This window comes from Misgurnus anguillicaudatus, chromosome 21 (genome assembly GCF_027580225.2).
Source record: "Misgurnus anguillicaudatus chromosome 21, ASM2758022v2, whole genome shotgun sequence".
Classification (NCBI taxonomy): Eukaryota; Metazoa; Chordata; class Actinopteri; order Cypriniformes; family Cobitidae; genus Misgurnus; species Misgurnus anguillicaudatus.
Window position 1 is genome coordinate 16,149,624 of NC_073357.2, and position 24,854 is coordinate 16,174,477.

The window sequence follows — 24,854 nt, forward strand, 5'->3', positions numbered from 1 at the left end:
AAAAAAAAAAAAAGAACACATGCTGAAAATTTTTATTGTGACAGTGCTTCATCCTTCCTGGAGAATCTGTTCAGGGACTGGGCACAGAAGGGCACTGTGATCCGACTGGACATCCGACACTGGCTGCACGCTGGGATGCTGTTGTCATCAAACAGAGCCATGCCAACTATGGGGTGTTTATGAGTGCCCTTGCAAGTGCAGTGCTGGCCTACAACAAGAATGATATGATGCTCCTCAACTGCCCAATCTGAATGCCAAGGCTAACTACAGGGCAACCGTAATGCCAAAGGTGAAACCCCACCAACGAGTGCTGTCAGAAGAACCAATGCCAGCAGCTCCTACTCTGTCAGAATCCCTTCCAGCTCCAGATCGACCTCAGGTTCAGTACCAGAGCCTATGTCATGCAGCTGGAAAAAGGCATGATCAGAAGCGGAGGTAAGCTGTAAAACCATTAGCAACCAAACGTATAAACATAAACATAGAATGAGACAAAGTTTGAGATCAGTTTGTTGTTTTTATGTGAGCTTTCATGCATATTACACATTGGAACGTTCTTGTTCACGGTCAGGGACTATTTTTTCTAGCGGAAGAAATGCTTTTACTGATATAACTTCATTAAAGTTGCACTAACACATTTTTTAACTTTAATATTGTGTGGTAACTTTTTTATAAAAGCAATAAGGTACTTGAGGCAAGTGCTGTGTCGTGAATAAGTGACACGAAGCGGAGTGCCTGCAACCCCTTCAGCCGTTACTTATTCACGATACAGCACAGCCTCTCATACCTTATTGCTTACATGTGAACATAACTGAATTCATCAGCTGAATGGTTTAAACTTAAACACAACAAACCATGTAAATTGATAGTCATACCCATTATTTCTTATGAATTAAACTCATCATCGCATGTATGATTTATTTTTGCAGGATAGATGTGGAAGAGTTTGTGAACCGGCCCATTCAACCTAAACCCCCTGTGGTCACGTACATCCTATCCAGAGCGTCAAAAGCACCTGTCCTTGTAGTGGTTCCTGCATAGCCACAGGGACCATCCATGATGCTCTGTGGGGCATCCAGCAGTCAAGGGTTCATACCTTTCGCACCGCCTCCTGCGCTGACATCCAGACCAATCAAGCCTCATAAATCCCCGAAGCCTTGTGGGGCCTACCAAGTACCCCAGTGTGGTGGGCAGGTACACGCCGTCCAAAGACAAGGCTGCTGAAAGTAGCCGAAAAATATTTACGTATTGCCCAGCAACTAGAAAGTCCACCACTTCAGGTTTTGAAGGTGTTGTGTTCAACAGTTTCGAACACTTCAAAAGTGTAGTAGATGAAGAACTAAAAATGAAGAAAAATAACAATTAGAGAGCCAACTACATCCCCCAAATCACAATAGCAGATTTCTGGGGTATGGTTTGTACCTGGTTCAGACCTGGATCAGACCTAGTTTACTTCATCCCCTTGTATATATTGTACACAGTATTGGGGAAAGTAACTTTCCCCAACACTGATTGTACTTATATTGTATATTGTTCAATGTGTGCATGTATAAATCTTAAAAAGAATCCTGTAAATAATAACTTATTAGTACCTATTTAGCTATTTTCTGCTAAATTACTTAATAATTAATGTAAATTCTATTCTGTTTACCTTGTGACCTGTGTTATTGTTATTATTGTTGTGTTGTTTATTTATTTCTATAGATATATATTGTTGAACAAATAAAAAAAGAATGTTTCCGAATATATGATTCCTCTCTCTTGTTCTCCATTTGTCCACTTAATAGAGGTAAAGACTGTCACATGAAACTGTATTGAGTATAGCAGAGGCTGAATTACTTACCAGTATGGTAAAGATTAAGTATTTTTCTAAAATTCCATTAAGGCCATTTTATGTGTACATTTTTCATGCTTTCTAGAGGGCGAATAGGGCATATAGAGTGAATAATATCTCAGATATGAGCAAATTACACTTTATTCAAGTAGCCCTAATATAGCTTCTTAGATTTTTTCAGTGATCTTGCAAACATTGTAACTAAAAGTCTCAAGTTTATTTGTAAAGTGCATCCATTCATACATCAAATAGATATGAGCAAAAACATTTGTTACATTGCTTGTTTTTTTATTGTTTTCATTAAAGCATGATGTATGTTACATTAAGTGACAGACATCATATTATACTTAATAAAACATTGAAGTCAAAGATTCTAGTCTTCATGGTCTTACTCACAAAAACATAAAAAGAACAGTAAATTTAGAATTGATGTTCTGAAGTGAGAAAACATTGACCTCTATTTGGCCCCACCAATATCTAACACATGTCCTCCCTCCACCGTCCTACTGATCTGTTTACTTGGCTTTTTCCAAGGTGATCGGGACCCAGGATAGGGACTTGCGGGGGTCATGAGCCATTCCCAGGCGGTCTCCCATCCAAGTACTAACCAGGCCCGACCCTGCTTGGCTTCCGAGATCAGACGAGAGCGGGCGTGCTCAGGGTGGTGTGGCCGTAAGCGAGCGCTGACTCGATTCGAGAGCCACTTCAAGACTAATGTGGCAACGCCATGCCATCGGCGAACGCTTACAGAAAGGATGCATTTCTGGAAAAAAATTATATGAATAAATAATTAATTAAATAAAGAATTAAATGCTTACAGCACCTGGTATTCCCAGGCGGTCTCCCATCCAAGTACTAACCAGGCCCGACCCTGCTTGGCTTCCGAGATCAGACGAGAGCGGGCGTGATCAGGGTGGTGTGGCTGTAAGCGAGCGCTGACTCGATTCGAGAGCCACTTCAAGACTAATGTGGCAACGCCATGCCATCGGCGAACGCTTACAGAAAGGATGCATTTCTGGAAAAAATTTATATGAATAAATAATTAAATAATTAATTAAATAAAGAATTAAATGCTTACAGCACCTGGTATTCCCAGGCGGTCTCCCATCCAAGTACTAACCAGGCCCGATCCTGCTTGGCTTCCGAGATCAGACGAGAGCGGGCGTGCTCAGGGTGGTGTGGCCGTAAGCGAGCGCTGACTCGATTCGAGAGCCACTTCAAGACTAATGTGGCAACGCCATGCCATCAGCGAACGCTTACAGAAAGGATGCATTTCTGGAAAAAAATTATATGAATAATTAAATAAATAATTAATTAAATAAAGAATTAAATAAAGAATTAAATGCTTACAGCACCTGCTATTCCCAGGCGGTCTCCTATCCAAGTACTAACCAGGCCCGACCCTGCTTGGCTTCCGAGATCAGACGAGAGCGGGCGCGATCAGGGTGGTGTGGCCGTAAGCGAGCGCTGACTCGATTCGAGAGCCACTTCAAGACTAATGTGGCAACGCCATGCCATCGGCGAACGCTACAGAAAGGATGCATTTCTGGAAAAAATGTATATGAATAAATAATTAAATAATTAATTAAATAAAGAATTAAATGCTTACAGCACCTGGTATTCTGCCCTCCAAAGGCTAAGTGCAGTATCTACGCAAACACTAAAACTGAGATAAATGGCTTTAAAGTTTTTTACACCAGCCAGTAAAACATGTTACTGCAATTTTGGCACACACGTTTCTCTGAAATGGGACAAAATTGAACCAGGAGACTTTGTCACAAGACACAACAGATCTCACAAAGCCCATTTGAACCCTTAACTCAATTTTGACCAAATGCGTAGTTACTGCGCTTTTGCTTTGTAGGGCAGTATTCCCAGGCGGTCTCCCATCCAAGTACTAACCAGGCCCGACCCTGCTTGGCTTCCGAGATCAGACGAGAGCGGACGTGCTCAGGGTGGTGTGGCCGTAAGCGAGCGCTGACTCGATTCGAGAGCCACTTCAAGACTAATGTGGCAACGCCATGCCATCGGCGAACGCTTACAGAAAGGATGCATTTCTGGAACAAAATTATATGAATAATTAAATTAAAAATTAATTAAATAAAGAATTAAATAAAGAATTAAATGCTTACAGCACCTGGTATTCCCAGGCGGTCTCCCATACAAGTACTAACCAGGCCCGACCCTGCTTGGCTTCCGAGATCAGACGAGAGCGGGCGTGATCAGGGTGGTGTGGCTGTAAGCGAGCGCTGACTCGATTCGAGAGCCACTTCAAGACTAATGTGGCAACGCCATGCCATCGGCGAACGCTTACAGAAAGGATGCATTTCTGGAAAAAATTTATATGAATAAATAATTAAATAATTAATTAAATAAAGAATTAAATGCTTACAGCACCTGGTATTCCCAGGCGGTCTCCCATCCAAGTATTAACCAGGCCCGATCCTGCTTGGCTTCCGAGATCAGACGAGAGCAGGCGTGCTGAGGGTGGTGTGGCCGTAAGCGAGCGCTGACTCGATTCGAGAGCCACTTCAAGACTAATGTGGCAACGCCATGCCATCGGCGAACGCTTACAGAAAGGATGCATTTCTGGAAAAAAAATTATATGAATAATTAAATAAATAATTAATTAAATAAAGAATTAAATAAAGAATTAAATGCTTACAGCACCTGCTATTCCCAGGCGGTCTTCTATCCAAGTACTAACCAGGCCCGACCCTGCTTGGCTTCCGAGATCAGACGAGAGCGGGCGCGATCAGGGTGGTGTGGCCGTAAGCGAGCGCTGACTCGATTCGAGAGCCACTTCAAGACTAATGTGGCAACGCCATGCCATCGGCGAACGCTTACAGAAAGGATGCATTTCTGGAAAAAAATTATATGAATAAATAATTAATTAAATAAGGAATTAAATGCTTACAGCACCTGGTATTCCCAGGCGGTCTCCCATCCAAGTACTAACCAGGCCCAACCCTGCTTGGCTTCCGAGATCAAACGAGAGCGGGCGTGCTCAGGGTGGTGTGGCCGTAAGCGAGCGCTGACTCGATTCAAGAGCCACTTCAAGACTAATGTGGCAACGCCATGCCATCGGCGAACGCTACAGAAAGGATGCATTTCTGGAAAAAATTATATGAATAAATAATTAAATAATTAATTAAATAAGGAATTAAATGCTTACAGCACCTGGTATTCCCAGACCCTGCTTGGCTTCCGAGATCAGACGAGAGCGGGCGCGATCAGGGTGGTGTGGCCGTAAGCGAGCGCTGACTCGATTCGAGAGCCACTTCAAGACTAATGTGGCAACGCCATGCCATCGGCGAACGCTACAGAAAGGATGCATTTCTGGAAAAAATGTATATGAATAAATAATTAAATAATTAATTAAATAAAGAATTAAATGCTTACAGCACCTGGTATTCTGCCCTCCAAAGGCTAAGTGCAGTATCTACGCAAACACTGAAACTGAGAAAAATGGCTTTAAAGTTTTTTACACCAGCCAGTAAAACATGTTACTGCAATTTTGGCACACACGTTTCTCTGAAATGGGACAAAATTGAACCAGGAGACTTTGTCACAAGACACAACAGATCTCACAAAGCCCATTTGAACCCTTAACTCAATTTTGACCAAATGCGTAGTTAGTGCGCTTTTGCTTTGTAGGGCAGTATTCCCAGGCGGTCTCCCATCCAAGTACTAACCAGGCCCGACCCTGCTTGGCTTCCGAGATCAGACGAGAGCGGACGTGCTCAGGGTGGTGTGGCCGTAAGCGAGCGCTGACTCGATTCGAGAGCCACTTCAAGACTAATGTGGCAACGCCATGCCATCGGCGAACGCTTACAGAAAGGATGCATTTCTGGAACAAAATTATATGAATAATTAAATAAAAAATTAATTAAATAAAGAATTAAATAAAGAATTAAATGCTTACAGCACCTGGTATTCCCAGGCGGTCTCCCATCCAAGTACTAACCAGGCCCGACCCTGCTTGGCTTCCGAGATCAGACGAGAGCGGGCGTGATCAGGGTGGTGTGGCTGTAAGCGAGCGCTGACTCGATTCGAGAGCCACTTCAAGACTAATGTGGCAACGCCATGCCATCGGCGAACGCTTACAGAAAGGATGCATTTCTGGAAAAAATTTATATGAATAAATAATTAAATAATTAATTAAATAAAGAATTAAATGCTTACAGCACCTGGTATTCCCAGGCGGTCTCCCATCCAAGTATTAACCAGGCCCGATCCTGCTTGGCTTCCGAGATCAGACGAGAGCAGGCGTGCTGAGGGTGGTGTGGCCGTAAGCGAGCGCTGACTCGATTCGAGAGCCACTTCAAGACTAATGTGGCAACGCCATGCCATCGGCGAACGCTTACAGAAAGGATGCATTTCTGGAAAAAAAATTATATGAATAATTAAATAAATAATTAATTAAATAAAGAATTAAATAAAGAATTAAATGCTTACAGCACCTGCTATTCCCAGGCGGTCTTCTATCCAAGTACTAACCAGGCCCGACCCTGCTTGGCTTCCGAGATCAGACGAGAGCGGGCGCGATCAGGGTGGTGTGGCCGTAAGCGAGCGCTGACTCGATTCGAGAGCCACTTCAAGACTAATGTGGCAACGCCATGCCATCGGCGAACGCTTACAGAAAGGATGCATTTCTGGAAAAAAATTATATGAATAAATAATTAATTAAATAAGGAATTAAATGCTTACAGCACCTGGTATTCCCAGGCGGTCTCCCATCCAAGTACTAACCAGGCCCAACCCTGCTTGGCTTCCGAGATCAAACGAGAGCGGGCGTGCTCAGGGTGGTGTGGCCGTAAGCGAACGCTGACTCGATTCAAGAGCCACTTCAAGACTAATGTGGCAACGCCATGCCATCGGCGAACGCTACAGAAAGGATGCATTTCTGGAAAAAATTATATGAATAAATAATTAAATAATTAATTAAATAAGGAATTAAATGCTTACAGCACCTGGTATTCCCAGGCGGTCTCCCATCCAAGTACTAAATAGGCCCGACCCTGCTTGGCTTCCGAGATCAGACGAGAGCGGGCTTGCTTAGGGTGGTGTGGCCGTAAGCGAGCGCTGACTCGATTCGAGAGCCACTTCAAGACTAATGTGGCAACGCCATGCCATCGGCGAACGCTTACAGAAAGGATGCATTTCTGGAAAAAAATTATATGAATAAATAATTAAATAATTAATTAAATAATTAATTAAATAAAGAATTAAATAAAGAATTAAATGCTTACAGCACCTGGTATTCCCAGGCGGTCTCCCATCCAAGTACTAACCAGGCCCGACCCTGCTTGGCTTCCGAGATCAGACGAGAGCGGGCGTGCTCAGGGTGGTGTGGCCGTAAGCGAGCGCTGACTCGATTCGAGAGCCACTTCAAGACTAATGTGGCAACGCCATGCCATCGGCGAACGCTTACAGAAAGGATGCATTTCTGGAAAAAAATTATATGAATAAATAATTAAATAATTAATTAAATAAAGAATTAAATAAAGAATTAAATAAAGAATTAAATGCTTACAGCACCTGGTATTCCCAGGCGGTCTCCCATCCAAGTACTAACCAGGCCCGACCCTGCTTGGCTTGCTCACACTTACTCACATTTACACACTTACTCACACTCACACCTACTCACACTCGCTCACATTTACACACTCACCCACATTTACACACTTGCTAACACTTACATTCACACTCACTCACACTTACTCCCACTCACTCCACATTTACACACTTGCTCACACTTACTCTCACAGTTACTCACACCCACTCATTTACACTAACTCAATCACACCTACACTCACAATTACTCACATTTACACACTTTTTAACACTTACATTCACACTCACTCACACTCACTCACATTGACACACTTGCTCACACTTACTCTCACACTTACTCACACCCACTCACACTCACTCACATTTACACACTAACGCATATTGACACTGACACTTAATTTCACTCACATTTACACACTTACTCACACTTGCTTACATTTACACACTCACATTTACACACTTACTAACACTTACATTCACACTGACTCACACTCACTCACATTGACACACTTGCTCACACTTACTAACACCCACTCACACTTACATTTACACACTTACTCACACTCACTGACATTAACACACTTACTCCCATTTATACACTTACTCCCATTTACACACTTACTCACACTCACTCTTACTCACACTGACTGACATTTACACACTTGCTCACATTTACACACTTACTCACACTTACTCACACTCACACTTACACTCACTGACATTTACACACTTACTCACATTAAACACTTACTCAAACTCACTGACATTTACACACTTACTCACATTTACACAACTTACTCACATTCGCATACATTTACACACTCACATTTACACATTTACTAACACTTACAATCACAATTACTCACACTCACTGACAATTACACACTTACTCCCATTTACACACTTGCTCACACTCACACTTACACTCACTGACATTTACACACTTACTTACATTAAACACTTACTCAAACTCACTGACATTTACACACTTACTCACATTTACACAACTTACTCACATTCGCATACATTTACACACTCACATTTACACATTTACTAACACTTACAATCACAATTACTCACACTCACTGACAATTACACACTTACTCCCATTTACACACTCACACTTACACTCACTGACATTTACACACTTACTCCCGTTTACACACTTACTCACACTTACTCACACTCACTGACATTTACACACTTACTCACATTTAAACACTTACTCACACTCGCTCACATTTACACACTCACTGACATTTACACACTTACTCACATTTATACACTTACTCACACTCTCTCACATTTACACACTCACTCACATTTACACACTTACTAACACTTACATTCACACTCACTCACACTTACTGACACTCACTCACATTGACACACTTGCTCACACTTACTCTCACAGTTACTCACACCCATTCATTTACACTAACTCACTCACACTTAAACTCACAATTACTCAAATGTACACACTAACTATCACTTACATTCACACTCACTCACTCACATTGACACACTTGCTCACACTAACTCTCACACTTACTCACACTCACTGACATTTACACACTTCCTTACACTCACACTTACTCACACTCACTGACATTTACACACATACTCCCATTTACACACTTACTCACACTTACACTTACACTCAGTGACATTTACACACTTGCTCACATTTACACACTTACTCACACTTGCTTACATTTACACACTCACATTTACACACCTACTAACACTTACATTCACACTGACTTACACTTACTCACACTCACTCACATTGACACATTTGGTCACACTTACTCTCACACTTACTCACACTCACTGACATTTACACACTTACTCCCATTTACACACTTGCTCACACTCACACTTACACTCACTGACATTTACACACTTACTCACATTAAACACTTACTCAAACTCACTGACATTTACACACTTACTCACATTTACACAACTTACTCACATTCGCATACATTTACACACTCACATTTACACATTTACTAACACTTACAATCACAATTACTCACACTCACTGACAATTACACACTTACTCCCATTTACACACTCACACTTACTCACACTCACTGACAATTACACACTTACTCCCATTTACACACTCACACTTACACTCACTGACATTTACACACTTACTCCCGTTTACACACTTACTCACACTTACTCACACTCACTGACATTTACACACTTACTCACATTTAAACACTTACTCACACTCGCTCACATTTACACACTCACTGACATTTACACACTTACTCACATTTATACACTTACTCACACTCTCTCACATTTACACACTTACTAACACTTACATTCACACTCACTCACACTTACTGACACTCACTCACATTGACACACTTGCTCACACTTACTCTCACAGTTACTCACACCCACTCATTTACACTAACTCACTCACACTTAAACTCACAATTACTCAAATGTACACACTAACTATCACTTACATTCACACTCACTCACTCACATTGACACACTTGCTCACACTAACTCTCACACTTACTCACACTCACTGACATTTACACACTTCCTTACACTCACACTTACTCACACTCACTGACATTTACACACATACTCCCATTTACACACTTACTCACACTTACACTTACACTCAGTGACATTTACACACTTGCTCACATTTACACACTTACTCACACTTGCTTACATTTACACACTCACATTTACACACTTACTAACACTTACATTCACACTGACTTACACTTACTCACACTCACTCACATTGACACATTTGGTCACACTTACTCTCACACTTACTCACACTCACTGACATTTACACACTTACTCCCATTTACACACTTGCTCACACTCACACTTACACTCACTGACATTTACACACTTACTCACATTAAACACTTACTCAAACTCACTGACATTTACACACTTACTCACATTTACACAACTTACTCACATTCGCATACATTTACACACTCACATTTACACATTTACTAACACTTACAATCACAATTACTCACACTCACTGACAATTACACACTTACTCCCATTTACACACTCACACTTACTCACACTCACTGACATTTACACACTTACTCCCGTTTACACACTTACTCACACTTACTCACACTCACTGACATTTACACACTTACTCACATTTATACACTTACTCACACTCTCTCACATGTACACACTCACTCACATTTACACACTTACTAACACTTACATTCACACTCACTCACACTTACTGACACTCACTCACATTGACACACTTGCTCACACTTACTCTCACAGTTACTCACACCCACTCATTTACACTAACTCACTCACACTTAAACTCACAATTATTCAAATGTACACACTAACTATCACTTACATTCACACTCACTCACTCACATTGACACACTTGCTCACACTAACTCTCACACTTACTCACACTCACTGACATTTACACACTTCCTTACACTCACACTCACTGACATTTACACACATACTCCCATTTACACACTTACTCACACTTACATTTACACTCAGTGACATTTACACACTTGCTTACATTTACACACTTACTCACACTTGCTTACATTTACACACTCAAACTTATACACTTACTAACACTTACATTCACACTCACTCACAATGACTCACACTCACTCACATTGACACACTTGCTCACAATTACTCACACCCACTCACACTCGCTCACATTTACACACCCACTAACATTTACACATTTACTTACACTTACATTCACACTCACTCACACTTCCTCACACTTGCTCATACTTACTTTCTCAGTTACTCACACACACTCATTTACACTAACTCACTCACACTTACACTCACACATACTCACATTTACACACTTACATTTACACTCACTCACACTCACTCACATTGACACACTTGCTCACACTTACACTCACACTTACTCACACCCACTCACACCAACTCACACTTACTCACACTCACTGACATTTACACACTTACTCACATTTACACACTTACTCACACTCGCTCACATTTACACACTCACTGACATTTACACACTTACTCACATCTATACACTGACTCACACACGCTCACATTTACACACTCACTCACATTTACACACTTACTAACACTTACATTCACACTCACTCACACTTACTCACACTCACTCACATTGACACACTTGCTCAAACTTACACTCACAGTTACTCACACCCACTCATTTACACTAACTCACTCACACTTAAACTTACAATTACTCAAATTTACACACTAACTAGCACTTACATTCACACTCACTCACACTCTCTCACACACATTGACACACTTGCTCACACTAACTCTCACACTTACTCACACTCACACTTACTCACACTCACTGACATTTACACACGTACTCCCATTTACACACTTATTCACACTTGCTTACATTTACACAATCACATTTACACACTTACTAACACTTACATTCACACTAACTCACAATGACTCACACTCACTCACATTGACACACTTGCTCACACTTACTCACACCCACTCACACTCGCTCACATTTACACACTTATTCACACTTGCTTACATTTACACACTCACATTTAAACACTTACTAACACTTACATTCACACTAACTCACAATGACTCACACTCACTCACATTGACACACTTGCTCACACTTACTCACACCCACTCACACTCACTCACATTTACACACTTACTAACACTTACATTCACACTCACTCACACTTCCTCACACTTCCTTACATTGACACACTTGCTCACACTTACTCTCACAGTTACTCACACCCACTCATTTACACTAACTCACTCACACTTACACTCACAATTACTCACATTTACACACTAACATTTATACTCACTCACACTCACTCATATTGACACACTTGCTCACCCTTACACTCACACTTACTCACACCAACTCACACTTACTCACACTCACTGACATTTACACACTTACTCCCATTTACACACTTACTCACACTCACACTTACTTACACTTACTGACATTTACACACTTACTCACATTTACACACTTACTCACACTCACACTTACTCACACTCACTGACATTTACACACATACTCACATTCGTTTACAATTACAAACTCACATTTACACACTTACTAACACTTACACTCACACTTACTCACACCAACTCACATTACTCACACTCACTGACATTTACACACTTACTCGCATTTACACACTAACTCACACTTACTCACACTCACTGACATTTACACACTTACTCCCGTTTACACACTTACTCACACTCACACTTACTCACACTCACTGACATTTACACACTTACTCACATTTACACACTTACTCACACTCGCTCACTTTTACAAACTCACATTTACACACTTGCTCACACTTACACTCACACTTACTCACACCAACTCACACTTACTCACACTCACTGACATTTACACACTTACTCACACTCACACTTACACTCACTGACAATTACACACTTTCTCCCATTAACACACTTACTCACACTCACACTTACTCACACTCACAGACATTTACACACTCCTGTTTACACACTTAATCACACTAACAGTTACTCACACTCACTGACATTTACACACTTACTCACATTTACACACTTACTCACACTCACTGCCATTTACACACTCACTCACATTTACACACTCACTCACATTTACACACTTAATATCACTTACATTCACATTCACTCACACTCACTCACACTTAAACTCACAATTACTCAAATTTACACACTAACTCACACTTACATTCACACTCACTCACACTCCCTCACTCACATTAACACACTTGCTCACACTAACTCTCACACTTACTCACACTCACTGACATTTACACACTTCCTCACACTCACACTTACTCACACTCACTGACATTTACACACATACTCCCATTGACACACTTACTCACACTTCCTCACATTTACAAACTCACATTTACACACTTAATCACACTTACACTCACACTTACTCACAACAACTCACACTTACTCACACTTACTCCCATTTACACACTTACTCACACTCACACTTACTCACATTCACTGACATTTACACACCTACTCCCATTTACACACTTACTCACACTCACACTTACTCACACTCACTGACATTTACACACTTACTCCCGTTTACACACTTACACTCACTCACTGACATTTACAAACTTACATTTACCCACTTACTCACACTCACTCACATTTACACACTTGCTCACTTACTCTCACAGTTACTCACACCCACTCATTTACACTAACTCACTAACACTTAAACTCACAATTACTCAAATTTACACACTAACTAACACTTACATTCACACTCACTCACACTCCCTCACTCACACTGACACACTTGCTCACACTAACTCTCACACTTACTCACTCTCACTGACATTTACACACTTCCTCACACTCACACTTACTCACACTCACTGGCATTTACACACGTACTCCCATTGACACACTTACTCACACTTACACTTACTCACTGACCTTTACACACTTGCTCACATTTACACACTTACTCCCATTTACACACTTACTCACACTCACACTTACTCACACTGACTGACATTTACACACTTACTCACACTCACACTTACTCACACTGACTGACATTTACACACTTGCTCACATTAACACACTTACTCACACTTACACTTACTCACACTCACTGACATTTACACACTTACTCACATTTACACACTTACTCACATTCGCTTACATTTACACACTCACATTTACACACTTACTAACACTTACACTCACCCTTACTCACACTCACTGACATTTACACACTTACTCCCATTTACACACTTACTCACACTCACACTCACACTCGCTCACATTTACACACTCACTGACATTTACACACTTACTTACACTCGCTTACATTTACACACTCACTCACATTTACACACTTACTAACACTAAAATTCACACTGACTCACACTTACTCACACTCACTCACTCACATTGACACACTTGCTTACACTTACTATCACAGTTACTCACACCCACTCATTTACACTAACTCACTTACACTTAAACTTACAATTACTCAAATTTACACACTTACACTCACACATACTGACATTTACACACTTACTCGCATTTACACACTTACACTCACACTCGCTCACATTTACACATTCACTCACATTTACACACTTACTAACACTTACATTCACACGGACTCACACTTACTTACACTCACTCACATTGACACAATTGCTCACACTTACTCTCACACTTAATCACACCCACTCACACTTACTCACATTTACACACTTACTCACACTCGCTCACATTTACACACTCACTCACATTTACACACTTACTAACACTTACATACACACTGACTTACACTTACTCACACTCACTCACATTGACACATTTGGTCACACTTACTCTCACACTTACTCACACTCACTGACATTTACACACTTACTCCCATTTACACACTTGCTCACACTCACACTTACACTCACTGACATTTACACACTTACTTACATTAAACACTTACTCAAACTCACTGACATTTACACACTTACTCACATTTACACAACTTACTCACATTCGCATACATTTACACACTCACATTTACACATTTACTAACACTTACAATCACAATTACTCACACTCACTGACAATTACACACTTACTCCCATTTACACACTCACACTTACACTCACTGACATTTACACACTTACTCCCGTTTACACACTTACTCACACTTACTCACACTCACTGACATTTACACACTTACTCACATTTAAACACTTACTCACACTCGCTCACATTTACACACTCACTGACATTTACACACTTACTCACATTTATACACTTACTCACACTCTCTCACATTTAAACACTCACTCACATTTACACACTTACTAACACTTACATTCACACTCACTCACACTTACTGACACTCACTCACATTGACACACTTGCTCACACTTACTCTCACAGTTACTCACACCCACTCATTTACACTAACTCACTCACACTTAAACTCACAATTACTCAAATGTACACACTAACTATCACTTACATTCACACTCACTCACTCACATTGACACACTTGCTCACACTAACTCTCACACTTACTCACACTCACTGACATTTACACACTTCCTTACACTCACACTTACTCACACTCACTGACATTTACACACATACTCCCATTTACACACTTACTCACACTTACACTTACACTCAGTGACATTTACACACTTGCTCACATTTACACACTTACTCACACTTGCTTACATTTACACACTCACATTTACACACTTACTAACACTTACATTCACACTGACTTACACTTACTCACACTCACTCACATTGACACATTTGGTCACACTTACTCTCACACTTACTCACACTCACTGACATTTACACACTTACTCCCATTTACACACTTGCTCACACTCACACTTACACTCACTGACATTTACACACTTACTCACATTAAACACTTACTCAAACTCACTGACATTTACACACTTACTCACATTTACACACTTACTCACACTCGCTCACTTTTACAAACTCACATTTACACACTTGCTCACACTTACACTCACACTTACTCACACCAACTCACACTTACTCACACTCACTGACATTTACACACTTACTCACACTCACACTTACACTCACTGACATTTACACACTTTCTCCCATTTACACACTTACTCACACTCACACTTACTCACACTCACAGACATTTACACACTCCTGTTTACACATTTACTAACACTTACAATCACAATTACTCACACTCACTGACAATTACACACTTACTCCCATTTACACACTCACACTTACTCACACTCACTGACATTTACACACTTACTCCCGTTTACACACTTACTCAAACTTACTCACACTCACTGACATTTACACACTTACTCACATTTATACACTTACTCACACTCTCTCACATTTACACACTCACTCACATTTACACACTTACTAACACTTACATTCACACTCACTCACACTTACTGACACTCACTCACATTGACACACTTGCTCACACTTACTCTCACAGTTACTCACACCCACTCATTTACACTAACTCACTCACACTTAAACTCACAATTACTCAAATGTACACACTAACTATCACTTACATTCACACTCACTCACTCACATTGACACACTTGCTCACACTAACTCTCACACTTACTCACACTCACTGACATTTACACACTTCCTTACACTCACACTCACTGACATTTACACACATACTCCCATTTACACACTTACTCACACTTACATTTACACTCAGTGACATTTACACACTTGCTTACATTTACACACTTACTCACACTTGCTTACATTTACACACTCAAATTTACACACTTACAAACACTTACATTCACACTCACTCACAATGACTCACACTCACTCACATTGACACACTTGCTCACAATTACTCACACCCACTCACACTCGCTCACATTTACACACCCACTAACATTTACACATTTACTTACACTTACATTCACACTCACTCACACTTCCTCACACTTGCTCATACTTACTTTCTCAGTTACTCACACACACTCATTTACACTAACTCACTCACACTTACACTCACACATACTCACATTTACACACTTACATTTACACTCACTCACACTCACTCACATTGACACACTTGCTTACACTTACACTCACACTTACTCACACCCACTCACACCAACTCACACTTACTCACACTCACTGACATTTACACACTTACTCACATTTACACACTTACTCACACTTGCTCACATTTACACACTCACTGACATTTACACACTTACTCACATCTATACACTGACTCACACACGCTCACATTTACACACTCACTCACATTTACACACTTACTAACACTTACATTCACACTCACTCACACTTACTCACACTCACTCACATTGACACACTTGCTCAAACTTACTCTCACAGTTACTCACACCCACTCATTTACACTAACTCACTCACACTTAAACTTACAATTACTCAAATTTACACACTAACTAGCACTTACATTCACACTCACTCACACTCTCTCACACACATTGACACACTTGCTCACACTAACTCTCACACTTACTCACACTCACACTTACTCACACTCACTGACATTTACACACGTACTCCCATTTACACACTTATTCACACTTGCTTACATTTACACAATCACATTTACACACTTACTAACACTTACATTCACACTAACTCACAATGACTCACACTCACTCACATTGACACACTTGCTCACACTTACTCACACCCACTCACACTCGCTCACATTTACACACTTATTCACACTTGCTTACATTTACACACTCACATTTAAACACTTACTAACACTTACATTCACACTAACTCACAATGACTCACACTCACTCACATTGACACACTTGCTCACACTCACTCACACCCACTCACACTCGCTCACATTTACACACTTACTAACACTTACATTCACACTCACTCACACTTCCTCACACTTCCTTACATTGACACACTTGCTCATACTTACTCTCACAGTTACTCACACCCACTCATTTACACTAACTCACTCACACTTACACTCACAATTACTCACATTTACACACTAACATTTATACTCACTCACACTCACTCATATTGACACACTTGCTCACCCTTACACTCACACTTACTCACACCAACTCACACTTACTCACACTCACTGACATTTACACACTTACTCCCATTTACACACTTACTCACACTCACACTTACTTACACTTACTGACATTTACACACTTACTCACATTTACACACTTACTCACACTCACACTTACTCACACTCACTGACATTTACACACATACTCACATTCGTTTACAATTACAAACTCACATTTACACACTTACTAACACTTACACTCACACTTACTCACACCAACTCACATTACTCACACTCACTGACATTTACACACTTACTCGCATTTACACACTAACTCACACTTACTCACACTCACTGACATTTACACACTTACTCCCGTTTACACACTTACTCACACTCACACTTACTCACACTCACTGACATTTACACACTTACTCACATTTACACACTTACTCACACTCGCTCACTTTTACAAACTCACATTTACACACTTGCTCACACTTACACTCACACTTACTCACACCAACTCACACTTACTCACACTCACTGACATTTACACACTTACTCACACTCACACTTACACTCACTGACATTTACACACTTTCTCCCATTTACACACTTACTCACACTCACACTTACTCACACTCACAGACATTTACACACTCCTGTTTACACACTTAATCACACTAACAGTTACTCACACTCACTGACATTTACACACTTACTCACACTCACTGACATTTACACACTTACTCACATTTACACACTTAATATCACTTACATTCACATTTACACACTCACTCACTCACACTTAAACTCACAATTACTCAAATTTACACACTAACTCACACTTACATTCACACTCACTCACACTCCCTCACTCACATTAACACACTTGCTCACACTAACTCTCACACTTACTCACACTCACTGACATTTACACACTTCCTCACACTCACACTTACTCACACTCACTGACATTTACACACATACTCCCATTGACACACTTACTCACACTTCCTCACATTTACAAACTCACATTTACACACTTAATCACACTTACACTCACACTTACTCACAACAACTCACACTTACTCACACTTACTCCCATTTACACACTTACTCACACTCACACTTACTCACATTCACTGACATTTACACACCTACTCCCATTTACACACTTACTCACACTCACACTTACTCACACTCACTGACATTTACACACTTACTCCCGTTTACACACTTACACTCACTCACTGACATTTACAAACTTACATTTACCCACTTACTCACACTCACTCACATTTACACACTTGCTCACTTACTCTCACAGTTACTCACACCCACTCATTTACACTAACTCACTAACACTTAAACTCACAATTACTCAAATTTACACACTAACTAACACTTACATTCACACTCACTCACACTCCCTCACTCACACTGACACACTTGCTCACACTAACTCTCACACTTACTCACTCTCACTGACATTTACACACTTCCTCACACTCACACTTACTCACACTCACTGGCATTTACACACGTACTCCCATTGACACACTTACTCACACTTACACTTACTCACTGACCTTTACACACTTGCTCACATTTACACACTTACTCCCATTTACACACTTACTCACACTCACACTTACTCACACTGACTGACATTTACACACTTACTCACACTCACACTTACTCACACTGACTGACATTTACACACTTGCTCACATTAACACACTTACTCACACTTACACTTACTCACACTCACTGACATTTACACACTTACTCACATTTACACACTTACTCACATTTGCTTACATTTACACACTCACATTTACACACTTACTAACACTTACACTCACCCTTACTCACACTCACTGACATTTACACACTTACTCCCATTTACACACTTACTCACACTCACACTCACACTCGCTCACATTTACACACTCACTGACATTTACACACTTACTTACACTCGCTTACATTTACACACTCACTCACATTTACACACTTACTAACACTAAAATTCACACTGACTCACACTTACTCACACTCACTCACTCACATTGACACACTTGCTTACACTTACTATCACAGTTACTCACACCCACTCATTTACACTAACTCACTTACACTTAAACTTACAATTACTCAAATTTACACACTTACACTCACACATACTGACATTTACACACTTACTCGCATTTACACACTTACACTCACACTCGCTCACATTTACACATTCACTCACATTTACACACTTACTAACACTTACATTCACACGGACTCACACTTACTTACACTCACTCACATTGACACAATTGCTCACACTTACTCTCACACTTAATCACACCCACTCACACTTACTCACATTTACACACTTACTCACACTCGCTCACATTTACACACTCACTCACATTTACACACTTACTAACACTTACATACACACTGACTTACACTTACTCACACTCACTCACATTGACACATTTGGTCACACTTACTCTCACACTTACTCACACTCACTGACATTTACACACTTACTCCCATTTACACACTTGCTCACACTCACACTTACACTCACTGACATTTACACACTTACTTACATTAAACACTTACTCAAACTCACTGACATTTACACACTTACTCACATTTACACAACTTACTCACATTCGCATACATTTACACACTCACATTTACACATTTACTAACACTTACAATCACAATTACTCACACTCACTGACAATTACACACTTACTCCCATTTACACACTCACACTTACACTCACTGACATTTACACACTTACTCCCGTTTACACACTTACTCACACTTACTCACACTCACTGACATTTACACACTTACTCACATTTAAACACTTACTCACACTCGCTCACATTTACACACTCACTGACATTTACACACTTACTCACATTTATACACTTACTCACACTCTCTCACATTTAAACACTCACTCACATTTACACACTTACTAACACTTACATTCACACTCACTCACACTTACTGACACTCACTCACATTGACACACTTGCTCACACTTACTCTCACAGTTACTCACACCCACTCATTTACACTAACTCACTCACACTTAAACTCACAATTACTCAAATGTACACACTAACTATCACTTACATTCACACTCACTCACTCACATTGACACACTTGCTCACACTAACTCTCACACTTACTCACACTCACTGACATTTACACACTTCCTTACACTCACACTTACTCACACTCACTGACATTTACACACATACTCCCATTTACACACTTACTCACACTTACACTTACACTCAGTGACATTTACACACTTGCTCACATTTACACACTTACTCACACTTGCTTACATTTACACACTCACATTTACACACTTACTAACACTTACATTCACACTGACTTACACTTACTCACACTCACTCACATTGACACATTTGGTCACACTTACTCTCACACTTACTCACACTCACTGACATTTACACACTTACTCCCATTTACACACTTGCTCACACTCACACTTACACTCACTGACATTTACACACTTACTCACATTAAACACTTACTCAAACTCACTGACATTTACACACTTACTCACATTTACACACTTACTCACACTCGCTCACTTTTACAAACTCACATTTACACACTTGCTCACACTTACACTCACACTTACTCACACCAACTCACACTTACTCACACTCACTGACATTTACACACTTACTCACACTCACACTTACACTCACTGACATTTACACACTTTCTCCCATTTACACACTTACTCACACTCACACTTACTCACACTCACAGACATTTACACACTCCTGTTTACACATTTACTAACACTTACAATCACAATTACTCACACTCACTGACAATTACACACTTACTCCCATTTACACACTCACACTTACTCACACTCACTGACATTTACACACTTACTCCCGTTTACACACTTACTCAAACTTACTCACACTCACTGACATTTACACACTTACTCACATTTATACACTTACTCACACTCTCTCACATTTACACACTCACTCACATTTACACACTTACTAACACTTACATTCACACTCACTCACACTTACTGACACTCACTCACATTGACACACTTGCTCACACTTACTCTCACAGTTACTCACACCCACTCATTTACACTAACTCACTCACACTTAAACTCACAATTACTCAAATGTACACACTAACTATCACTTACATTCACACTCACTCACTCACATTGACACACTTGCTCACACTAACTCTCACACTTACTCACACTCACTGACATTTACACACTTCCTTACACTCACACTCACTGACATTTACACACATACTCCCATTTACACACTTACTCACACTTACATTTACACTCAGTGACATTTACACACTTGCTTACATTTACACACTTACTCACACTTGCTTACATTTACACACTCAAATTTACACACTTACAAACACTTACATTCACACTCACTCACAATGACTCACACTCACTCACATTGACACACTTGCTCACAATTACTCACACCCACTCACACTCGCTCACATTTACACACCCACTAACATTTACACATTTACTTACACTTACATTCACACTCACTCACACTTCCTCACACTTGCTCATACTTACTTTCTCAGTTACTCACACACACTCATTTACACTAACTCACTCACACTTACACTCACACATACTCACATTTACACACTTACATTTACACTCACTCACACTCACTCACATTGACACACTTGCTTACACTTACACTCACACTTACTCACACCCACTCACACCAACTCACACTTACTCACACTCACTGACATTTACACACTTACTCACATTTACACACTTACTCACACTTGCTCACATTTACACACTCACTGACATTTACACACTTACTCACATCTATACACTGACTCACACACGCTCACATTTACACACTCACTCACATTTACACACTTACTAACACTTACATTCACACTCACTCACACTTACTCACACTCACTCACATTGACACACTTGCTCAAACTTACTCTCACAGTTACTCACACCCACTCATTTACACTAACTCACTCACACTTAAACTTACAATTACTCAAATTTACACACTAACTAGCACTTACATTCACACTCACTCACACTCTCTCACACACATTGACACACTTGCTCACACTAACTCTCACACTTACTCACACTCACACTTACTCACACTCACTGACATTTACACACGTACTCCCATTTACACACTTAATCACTTACACTTACACTCACTGACATTTACACACTTGCTCACATTTACACACTTATTCACACTTGCTTACATTTACACAATCACATTTACACACTTACTAACACTTACATTCACACTAACTCACAATGACTCACACTCACTCACATTGACACACTTGCTCACACTTACTCACACCCACTCACACTCGCTCACATTTACACACTTATTCACACTTGCTTACATTTACACACTCACATTTAAACACTTACTAACACTTACATTCACACTAACTCACAATGACTCACACTCACTCACATTGACACACTTGCTCACACTCACTCACACCCACTCACACTCGCTCACATTTACACACTTACTAACACTTACATTCACACTCACTCACACTTCCTCACACTTCCTTACATTGACACACTTGCTCATACTTACTCTCACAGTTACTCACACCCACTCATTTACACTAACTCACTCACACTTACACTCACAATTACTCACATTTACACACTAACATTTATACTCACTCACACTCACTCATATTGACACACTTGCTCACCCTTACACTCACACTTACTCACACCAACTCACACTTACTCACACTCACTGACATTTACACACTTACTCCCATTTACACACTTACTCACACTCACACTTACACTTACTGACATTTACACACTTACTCACATTTACACACTTACTCCCATTTACACACTTACTCACACTCACACTTACACTCACTGACATTTACACACATACTCACATTCGTTTACAATTACAAACTCACATTTACACACTTACTAACACTTACACTCACACTTACTCACACCAACTCACATTACTCACACTCACTGACATTTACACACTTACTCGCATTTACACACTAACTCACACTTACTCACACTCACTGACATTTACACACTTACTCCCGTTTACACACTTACTCACACTCACACTTACTCACACTCACTGACATTTACACACTTACTCGCATTTACACACTAACTCACACTTACTCACACTCACTGACATTTACACACTTACTCCCGTTTACACACTTACTCACACTCACACTTACTCACACTCACTGACATTTACACACTTACTCAAATTTACACACTTACTCACACTCGCTCACTTTTACAAACTCACATTTACACACTTGCTCACACTTACACTCACACTTACTCACACCAACTCACACTTACTCACACTCACTGACATTTACACACTTACTCACACTCACACTTACACTCACTGACATTTACACACTTTCTCCCATTTACACACTTACTCACACTCACACTTACTCACACTCACAGACATTTACACACTCCTGTTTACACACTTAATCACACTAACAGTTACTCACACTCACTGACATTTACACACTTACTCACACTCACTGACATTTACACACTTACTCACATTTACCCACTTACTCACACTCACTCACATTTACACACTCACTCACTCACACTTAAACTCA

At 40.2% G+C, this 24,854-nt stretch overlaps 8 non-coding genes and 6 pseudogenes across 8 annotated transcripts; all 14 read right to left on the reverse strand.

Annotated features, from left to right (window-relative positions):
* Positions 1 to 2,386: 2,386 nt before the first annotated feature.
* LOC141354421 (5S ribosomal RNA) lies at positions 2,387 to 2,509 on the reverse strand (annotated as a pseudogene).
* A 133-nt stretch (positions 2,510 to 2,642) lies between these two features.
* LOC141354879 (5S ribosomal RNA) lies at positions 2,643 to 2,761 on the reverse strand. Its single transcript, XR_012361309.1, has one exon. It is a non-coding gene; the product is annotated as a 5S ribosomal RNA (ribosomal RNA).
* A 141-nt stretch (positions 2,762 to 2,902) lies between these two features.
* Positions 2,903 to 3,021, reverse strand: LOC141358373 (5S ribosomal RNA). The gene has a single exon (XR_012364868.1). It is a non-coding gene; the product is annotated as a 5S ribosomal RNA (ribosomal RNA).
* Positions 3,022 to 3,174: 153 nt separating this feature from the next.
* Positions 3,175 to 3,293, reverse strand: LOC141353656 (5S ribosomal RNA). The gene has a single exon (XR_012360754.1). It is a non-coding gene; the product is annotated as a 5S ribosomal RNA (ribosomal RNA).
* A 663-nt stretch (positions 3,294 to 3,956) lies between these two features.
* On the reverse strand, positions 3,957 to 4,075 carry LOC141357463 (5S ribosomal RNA). Its single transcript, XR_012363950.1, has one exon. It is a non-coding gene; the product is annotated as a 5S ribosomal RNA (ribosomal RNA).
* A 141-nt stretch (positions 4,076 to 4,216) lies between these two features.
* Positions 4,217 to 4,335, reverse strand: LOC141354325 (5S ribosomal RNA; annotated as a pseudogene).
* A 154-nt stretch (positions 4,336 to 4,489) lies between these two features.
* Positions 4,490 to 4,608, reverse strand: LOC141354013 (5S ribosomal RNA; annotated as a pseudogene).
* Positions 4,609 to 4,741: 133 nt separating this feature from the next.
* LOC141356901 (5S ribosomal RNA) lies at positions 4,742 to 4,860 on the reverse strand. Its single transcript, XR_012363373.1, has one exon. It is a non-coding gene; the product is annotated as a 5S ribosomal RNA (ribosomal RNA).
* Positions 4,861 to 5,749: 889 nt separating this feature from the next.
* Positions 5,750 to 5,868, reverse strand: LOC141354892 (5S ribosomal RNA). Its single transcript, XR_012361321.1, has one exon. It is a non-coding gene; the product is annotated as a 5S ribosomal RNA (ribosomal RNA).
* Positions 5,869 to 6,009: 141 nt separating this feature from the next.
* LOC141354326 (5S ribosomal RNA) lies at positions 6,010 to 6,128 on the reverse strand (annotated as a pseudogene).
* A 154-nt stretch (positions 6,129 to 6,282) lies between these two features.
* On the reverse strand, positions 6,283 to 6,401 carry LOC141354014 (5S ribosomal RNA; annotated as a pseudogene).
* A 133-nt stretch (positions 6,402 to 6,534) lies between these two features.
* On the reverse strand, positions 6,535 to 6,653 carry LOC141356902 (5S ribosomal RNA). Its single transcript, XR_012363374.1, has one exon. It is a non-coding gene; the product is annotated as a 5S ribosomal RNA (ribosomal RNA).
* A 139-nt stretch (positions 6,654 to 6,792) lies between these two features.
* Positions 6,793 to 6,911, reverse strand: LOC141354315 (5S ribosomal RNA; annotated as a pseudogene).
* A 165-nt stretch (positions 6,912 to 7,076) lies between these two features.
* Positions 7,077 to 7,195, reverse strand: LOC141356002 (5S ribosomal RNA). The gene has a single exon (XR_012362443.1). It is a non-coding gene; the product is annotated as a 5S ribosomal RNA (ribosomal RNA).
* Positions 7,196 to 24,854: the final 17,659 nt, after the last annotated feature.